The following is an 8,224-nucleotide window of genomic DNA, read 5'->3' on the forward strand; positions in this document are numbered from 1 at the left end:
CTCAACACGTCAACACTAGGCCCAGCCTCTAACCCCGCCTCTAACCCCGCCTCTAACCCCGCCTCTAACCCTGCATCCACTCCAATTTAGCCCAGATATCAACAACTCAAACCCACCACACTTACACCTCCCCTAGTCCTGTACTGATCCAAGAACCCAATCTAGAACCCAAGAGCAGAACACAAGGCACAGGAGAATGAGGCGGTTTAGGGTATTTAATGTGAAAACCCAGAGAATGACAAGGAAGGAAGGCAGCCAGGCAGGTAGTGAATGTGGTCCCGGGATGGTGCAGGCTGGTGAGGTCCATGGGTGGGGGGTGCAGGCCGGAGGGAGGGGTGAGATCCTATTATTACTACTACTACATTCATCCAACCCACGTGTACACGTTGAATTCAGAAGATGAAGAAAAGAAGAAAAAAGCTCAATTGTACTTGACACTCAACAGCAGCTCAGTCTACCCAGCTCAACCCAGTTTGACCGGCCCCACCGCCCATCCCGTACCCCGACATACCGCCCATCCCGTACCCCGACATACCGCCCATCCCGTACCCTGACACACCACCCATCCCGTACCCTGACACGCCGCCCATCCCGAATCCACTCAACCCCCCAGCTCTGTCTAGTGGAGTCCAGACAACATAACAGAACTCCCAGAGCAGCTGCTTCAGCCCACCGTTCCACCACCAGGGTGTAAAACGATATTATAGAACTCTTTAGTGTAAACACAGACAGGGGCGGGTTTCAGACGCTGCATTTTGCACGAGCTGTCATCTCTTAAGACCCAGCGATGTCTACGTACTGATAGAAAACACTCCTGAGGGCCCAGGAGACCCATTCAAACCCTCATGTCTTCAGAAATTAGATGGGTGACCATTTGAAAATAGTAGTAGCAGTAGTAGTAGTAGTAGTAGTAGTAGTAGTAGTAGTAGTAGTAGTAGTAGTAGTAGTAGTAGTAGTAGTAGTAGTAGTAGTAGTAGTAGTAGTAGTAGTAGTAGTAGTAGTAGTAGTAGTAGTAGCAGCAGTAGTAGTAGTAGTAGTGTTAGTAGTAGTAGTAGTAGTAGTAGTAGTAGTAGTAGTAGTAGTAGTAGTAGTAGTAGTAGTAGTAGCAGCAGTAGTAGTAGTAGTAGACTAGTAGTAGTAGTAGTAGTAGTAGTAGTAGTAGTAGTAGTAGTAGTAGTAGTAGTAGTAGTAGTAGTAGTAGTAGTAGTAGTAGTAGTAGTAGTAGTAGCAGCAGCAGTAGTAGTAGTAGTAGTAGTAGTAGTAGTAGTAGTAGTAGTAGTAGTAGTAGTAGTAGTAGTAGTAGTAGTAGTAGTAGTAGTAGTAGTAGTAGTAGTAGTAGTAATAGTATAAATAGTAGTACTCACACATTCACACATGGCGGAAGCAACCATGCAGGGTGCCAACCTGCTCATCAAGAGTCTGCTCAAGTGTCTTTCTTTTTTTTCTAACAAAAAGTGAATGACGTATTGTTAAATGTATCAGCATTGTTCCACAAGTTAACCCCAACACTAGAAATACATATCCTTCTAATCCCTTTCTTAATTTAAATATTTTCTCTCTTGTATTGAAAATAAAATCCAAAAGAGAGCATTTACATTTTATAATCACCTAAAAGAAAGTGACCCAGACACACTCCACAACAAAGCCCTCACCTACAGAGAGACCCTTGAGAGATGCCCGCTCAGCCAGATGGTTCTGGGACTCTGCTCACAAACACAAGCAGAGCCACCAGACAGAAACCACACTGGACTAAACCAAATGATAAGAAAACTAAAAGAAAACGATCTGACACATTGGAAAGAATCAGCCCAATACCAGAGCAAATTGAAATACTATTTGGCCCTAAACAGAGAGTACACAGTGGCAGAATACCTGAGCACTGTGACTGATCCAAACTAAAGAGATCCTTGACTAGGTACAGACTCAGCGAGCACAGCCTAGCCATCGAGGAAGGCCGCCATAGGCAGACCTGGCTCCCAAGAGAAGACAGACTGTGCACCCACTGCACACAAGAAGAGGTGGAAACCGAGCTACACTTCTTAACAACCTGCCCACTATACCAAGACATCAGAGACATATACTTCAACCTGTCCACTATACCAAGACATCAGAGACATATACTTCAACCTGCCCACTATACCAAGACATCAGAGACATATACTTCCCACAAATTGCAAACACCCAAAGAGACTTTGAAAACATGGAAAACAACTCAAAACTCCCATACCTACTGGGTGAAAATAGGCTACAACAATGCGCAAACGGAATACAACCACCATAAAGACTGGCTTTGGCAATGTAAACATATGTTTCCCATGTCAATAAAGCCCCTTTGAATTGAATTGAATTGAATTGAATTGAATTGAATTGAATTGAGAGAGAGAGAGAGAGAGAGAGAGAGAGAGAGAGAGAGAGAGAGAGAGAGAGAGAGAGAGAGAGAGAGAGAGAGAGAGAGAGAGAGAGAGAGATAGAGTGACAGAAAGAGAGAGAGAGAGAGATATAGATAGAGATAGAGAGTGTCAGAAAGAGAGAGAGGGTGTAAGACCAGCTGGAAGAGAGAGAGAGGAGGGTGAGTGAAAGCGAGAGGAGAAGAGAGAGAGAGAGCAAGGGAGGCAAAAAAGAGAGAGAGAGGGGAGGGTGAGTGAAAGAGGGAGAGTCAAGTCAAGAGTTTGATTTGTCACGGCATACAAGCATACAGTGAAATGCAGGTGGTCATGCTCGCAGCGATTGTGCAATAATACAAGTAATAAGAATAAGACATAACAGGTATAATGTACATAAAGTTTACAAAAAGCATGGTAAAAGGCATGTAGTCCTGCAATAGTGCAATAAAATGTTAGCTACGGATGAGGCACTGGGTCTTATGTACACTACTATACAATACTATACTATACAATCTACAGTTATACTATATATCCTTATATATCTTGCTATATCCATCTATATACTATACAAGAACCACTCCTGTTCTTTTTTTAACCTTTTCATTGTGTAAAGTGACCGTTGAGTGTGAGCGTGTGCAGCATGTGTGTGTATGTGTGTGTGTTCGTGCTAAAGTGACTGTTAGTGTGTGAGCGTATACAGTGTGTGTGTTGTGTGTGTGCTCATGTGTGCTTGTGTGTGGAGAGTTCAGTGTTCAAGACTCTGATGGCCTGGGGGAAGAAGCTGAGCCGAAGTCTCTCTGTCCTAGTTGCTGGTGTGCGCAGGCATTTGCCTGACCGCAGCAGCTTGAACAGGCTGTTGTTGGGGTGTGTGAGGGTCTTTCATTATTCTACAGGCTCTGGATTTGCACCTCTTGTTATATAAGACCTGCAGGGGTGGTAGTGCAATACCCGTAGTACGCTCAGCTTAGCGCACCACTCTCTGTAGGGCCTTCTTGTCCTGTGCCTTGCTGTTTCCATAAGTGATGTTTCCAGTCAAGATGCTCTCTACAGCTCCGGAGTAGAAGGACTGGAGTATCTTCCCTGATACTCTGAACTTCCTTAACTGTCTCAGGTGGTAGAGGCGCTGCTTCGCCTTCTTTACGACTGAGTCTAAGTACGACTAAGTGTGTTGTCCATGTCAGGTCCTCTGAGATGTGGACCCCCAGGTACTTAAAGCTGCTCACCCTGTCCACGGTAGCCCTGTTTATCCACAGTGGTGTGTGTGTCCCCTGCTGTGTTCTCCTAAAATCCATTCAGCTCCTTGGTTTTACCAATGTTCAGGAGCAGGCTGTTGTCATGACACCAGCATGCCAGTACATCAACCTCCTCCCAGTAGGCCTTCTCGTCGTTGTCAGAGATCAGCCCCACCACCACCGTGTCGTCCGCAAACTTCACTATGGAGTTGGAGCTGAACGTGTGAATGTGTGTAGAGTGAGTACAGCAGGGGGCTCAGAACACAGGCCTGGGGGGACCCGATGCTCAGGGTGATGGTGTTGGAGGTCTGACCCCCCACCCTGACCGCCTGAGGCTTTTCACTCAGAAAGTCCAGTATCCAGGCGCTCAGAGCGGAGCTCAGACCCAGCTCAATCAGCTTGTCCACCAGTCTGGTGGGGACTAGGGTGTTGAACGCTGAGCTATAGTCAATGAACAACAGTCTCACATAGCCCCCCTTCTGGCTGTCTAGGTGAGAGAGGGTGTTGTGTAGTACCTGAGAGACTGCATCATCAGTGGACCTGTTTGACCTGTATGCAAATTGCAAAGGGTCCATATCACTGGGGAGGGAGGCACAAATGTAATCCTTAACCAGCCTCTCAAAACATTTCATGATCACAGAGGTGAGTGCCACCGGTCTGTAGTCATTAAGACCTGCTGGGGAGGATTTTTTTGGTACCGGGATTATAATGGACACCTTGAAGCAGGCAGGGACCACGGACTCAGCCAGGGTTAGATTGAATATGGTGGTGAACATTGGGGCTAGCTGATTAGCACAGGACTTAAGCAGTGGTGCAGTCGTAATATGGGAACTGCCCGGACGCCACGTGCACACGCATACATGTTCCCTCGCTTGCGCACAGAACAGATGATTATTATGCATAACAATGTTTTAAATGTAATTGTAGTTACAATTTCTTTAATTTAATTCACTTAAACTAGAAAAGTTAATACAAACTAAATTAACAATGTAACTTAGTTTACAGAAGGACAGTTTCCTTCTGAAGCACAACTTAATGTCTCATCCTTCCAGTGAAGGACAGTTTCCTTCTGAAGCACAACTTAATGTCTCATCCTTCCAGTCGGGACCACAGATCAAGCAAACCCCCACCAATTGGTACAGGGCTTGTATTTTGGTTTGGCTCTTCTCATTCCTCTGATTGATCGGACCACTTCTTTACCTCACGTGACACGACAGCGTCACGTGATCTCTGCCGGTAAGCGGGGATAAGCAAGATAGCGTCGTGGTCCGATGTGCTTGTTGAACCAGCTAATGGAGGGGCTGGTACTGCCTTGTAACCGGTTCTAAACGGGGTGTAACAATGATCAAGCGTATTTCCTCCCCTGGTGGTGAAAGCGATGTGCTGGAAGAAGTTTGGCATCACCTTCTTCAGATTCGCCTGGTTGAAGACTCCGGCTATGATCATGGCTGCGTCTGGGTGCTTGATCTGTTGCTTGATTAAATGTCCCTGTAGATCCGCCAGGGCCCTGGCGGTATCTGCTTGTGGTGGAATGTACACCACCATCATAATAATGGCGGTGAATTCTCGGGGGAGGTAAAATGGGCGACATTGTATGGACAGATGTTCCAGGTCCGGCGAGCATGAACGGGAAAGTATCTTTATCTCCTTGGGGTTGACCCAGGTGTTGTTGGTCAGGAGACAGACCCCCCCGCCAACGCTCTTACCAGATTCTTCTGTACGGTCCGCTCGGAAGACGGAGAAGGAATCCGACGGAGAGATGATGTGATCTGGAGTTGTTGCCTTCAGCCATGTCTACGTGAAACACATAATGTTGCAATCTCTCACGTCTCGATCGAAGCGGACCCTCGCACGGAGATCGTCCATCTTATTCCACTTCTGCGTCCTCTATGTTTCCGTTTGATCACACCGCCATTGTCTCTGTTGTTGTTGTCGTCTTGTCGAATCTCCGGTGGCCAGTTTTGGCAAAAAGTTGTTGTTAAACCCGTCTTTCAGGCCGGAGTTTAAGTCCATCAGTGACTGGCGATCATATTTCGTCCATGCCAGCGTACTAAAAATAAACACAATAACAAAAAGTACGCACAATCGTCGCGAAGCTGACCAGACGGCGACTAGCCTTGACCACGCCATCATCGAGAGAGAGAGAGAGAGAGAGAGTGAGAGAGAGAGAGAGAGAGAGAGAGAGAGAAAGAGAGAGAGGAGAAGAGGGAGAAAAGAGAGAGAGAGAGGGGAGGGTGATTGAAAGAGAAAAAGGGAGAGAGAGGAGAAGAGAGAGAGAGCGAGGGAAAGAGAGAGAGAGGGGAGCAGGACTGAAAGATGGAGAGAGGGGGGAGTGAGTGAGAGAGGATGGGGAGAGAGTAAGTGAGTGGGTGGGGGGGGAAAGAGAAACGGGGGGGGAGGAGAGAGTGTGACAGAGAGAGAGCGAGAGAGAGAGAGAGAGAGAGAGAGAGAGAGAGAGAGAGAGAGAGAGAGAGAGAGAGAGAGAGAGAGAGAGGAACAGAGTGCGTTGGTGTCCCAGTGTAAGTGAGAGAGAGAGAGAGAGTGTGACAGAAAGAGAGAGAGAGAAGAGAGGAACAGAGTGTCAGTGACTGTACACAGTGGGCCTGTCTGTCAGTACTGTAATGCAGGAGGTATGTCAGCGCTGACACACACTTGACCAAAACAGCTGAATCCATTTTTAATTTTTTTTGAAGTCGTTTATATACTTCACTGTGTTGCCGGGGGAACGGCTCTGACTGCCCGTCTTTACTTCCTGTCAGTTAACCGTCCATTAGTCAGATGGAGATATTTCATCTTCTGTGTCGATATGAAAAATAGCGGCTTGAATGGTGAGTCGCAGGTGAATCTACGTTCGAAACGTTTGGATGAAGAAGAAGAAACAGTTGATGTGATGTTTCCTCTCAATGCCGTCTCGTCAGAAAATGTAAATAGGGGGGGCAGGTGGCGCATGGAGATTACGTTCGTCACCAACACCGGGAGACACTGGATTCGCCTGTTCGAATCCAGCTCCCGGCGTTGCTATCAGCTTGGCTGGCCTCTCACACTGATACAATTGGCTGTATCAGAGGGTGGGAAAAGCTGAAGGGTGGGTCCTGGGCGTTGTGGACAGCGACCCCTACAGTTCGGTCGGGGCGCCTGCTCAGCAAGGGTTGGAACTAAGGAGAGATAGTGTGGCCTCCCACACGCTACACTCTCCCCGGTGAGAACCTGCGCGGCCAGGTTGGCCTGCCGGCAGGCTGCACATGCGTCGGAGGAAAGCATGTGACAGTCTCCGGTCTCCCGGACCAACAGTAGGGGAAAGTACGCGACAACCAGGAAGGGTGGGATGGGAGAAAAATCGGGAAAAAGAGGGGAAGAAAGATAATAAAAAAAAATAAAAATAAAAAATGTAAATAAAGTACTAATTCACCACAGGTGAAAAGGTAAAGGTACATAATGAACGTCATGTTACAGCCATACGTAATATATTTACTTGTTGTATAAGTAATATATATACATTTTAAAACAAACTCCCGGTTGGAAGTTGAACTAACTAATGATTGTGGTTGTGGGTGAGTGCTCTCACCACTAGACTAAGACACCCTGATACTATGATCATGGTTCGTATTAATGGTTATGGTTAAGATAGAAAGTTAGGGTTATGGTTTATGGTTATGGTTAGTTTAAGGTAACAGTGTGGTTAAGGTTAGGGTTAGTTTAAGGTAACAGTGTGGTTAAGGTTAGGGTTAGTTTAAGGTAACAGTGTGGTTAAGGTTAGGGTTAGTTTAAGGTAACAGTGTGGTTAAGGTTAGGGTTAGTTTAAGGTAACAGTGTGGTTAAGGTTAGGGTTAGTTTAAGGTAACAGTGTGGTTAAGGTTAGGGTATAGTTTAAGGTAACAGTGTGGTTAAGGTTAGGGTTAGTTAAGATAAGATAAGATAAGATATTCCTTTATTGATCCCCTTGGGGAAATTCAGGCATCATAGCAGCATGGGGGGGGGGGGAGGGGTACAGGTAGTAAAACAACACAGTATACAGGTAGTAAAAGACAACACAGGCAGTGTAAACAATTTGATCAATATGGTCAAAATAATTTACTATCTGACTAGCTGAGGAGTATTCACATTATTCACAGTGTCACATAAGGTGCAGTATGCATGAGGTAGTGTTATAATTTCCTATCTACTGAGTATACATTAATCAAAGTACCAGGGTAGTGTAGGTTGTCCTCCTTGGGTTCCTATAAGTCCCAGGTCAATGTCTGGTAGCAGTCGCTGTCGCTGCCCCCTGTTGTGGAGCCTGGAGGCTGCTAGTCGCTGCCCACTGTTGTGGAGCCTGATGGCCGCTGGTATGAAGGACTGTCCGAGGCGGTTAGTTGAGTGTCGGGGGGGAATGAGTCTGTGACTGAACGAGCTTCTCATCTTGACTAGCTCGTCGTAGAGGGGGTGGTAGGGGTTCTCCATGATGGCATCCAGCTTCCTTATCATCCCCCTCTCTACCATCACCTCAAGTCTAGGTAGCTCGACTCCCACCACGGAGCTAGCCTTCCTCACCAGCTTGTTGAGCTTGTTGGTGTCCCTTGAGTTGATGTAGCCTCCCCAGCATGCCACAGCATAGAAGAGGATGCTGGC

Source organism: Notolepis coatsorum (genome assembly GCF_963971535.1).
Source record: "Notolepis coatsorum genome assembly, chromosome: 13".
Taxonomy (NCBI): domain Eukaryota; kingdom Metazoa; phylum Chordata; class Actinopteri; order Aulopiformes; family Paralepididae; genus Notolepis; species Notolepis coatsorum.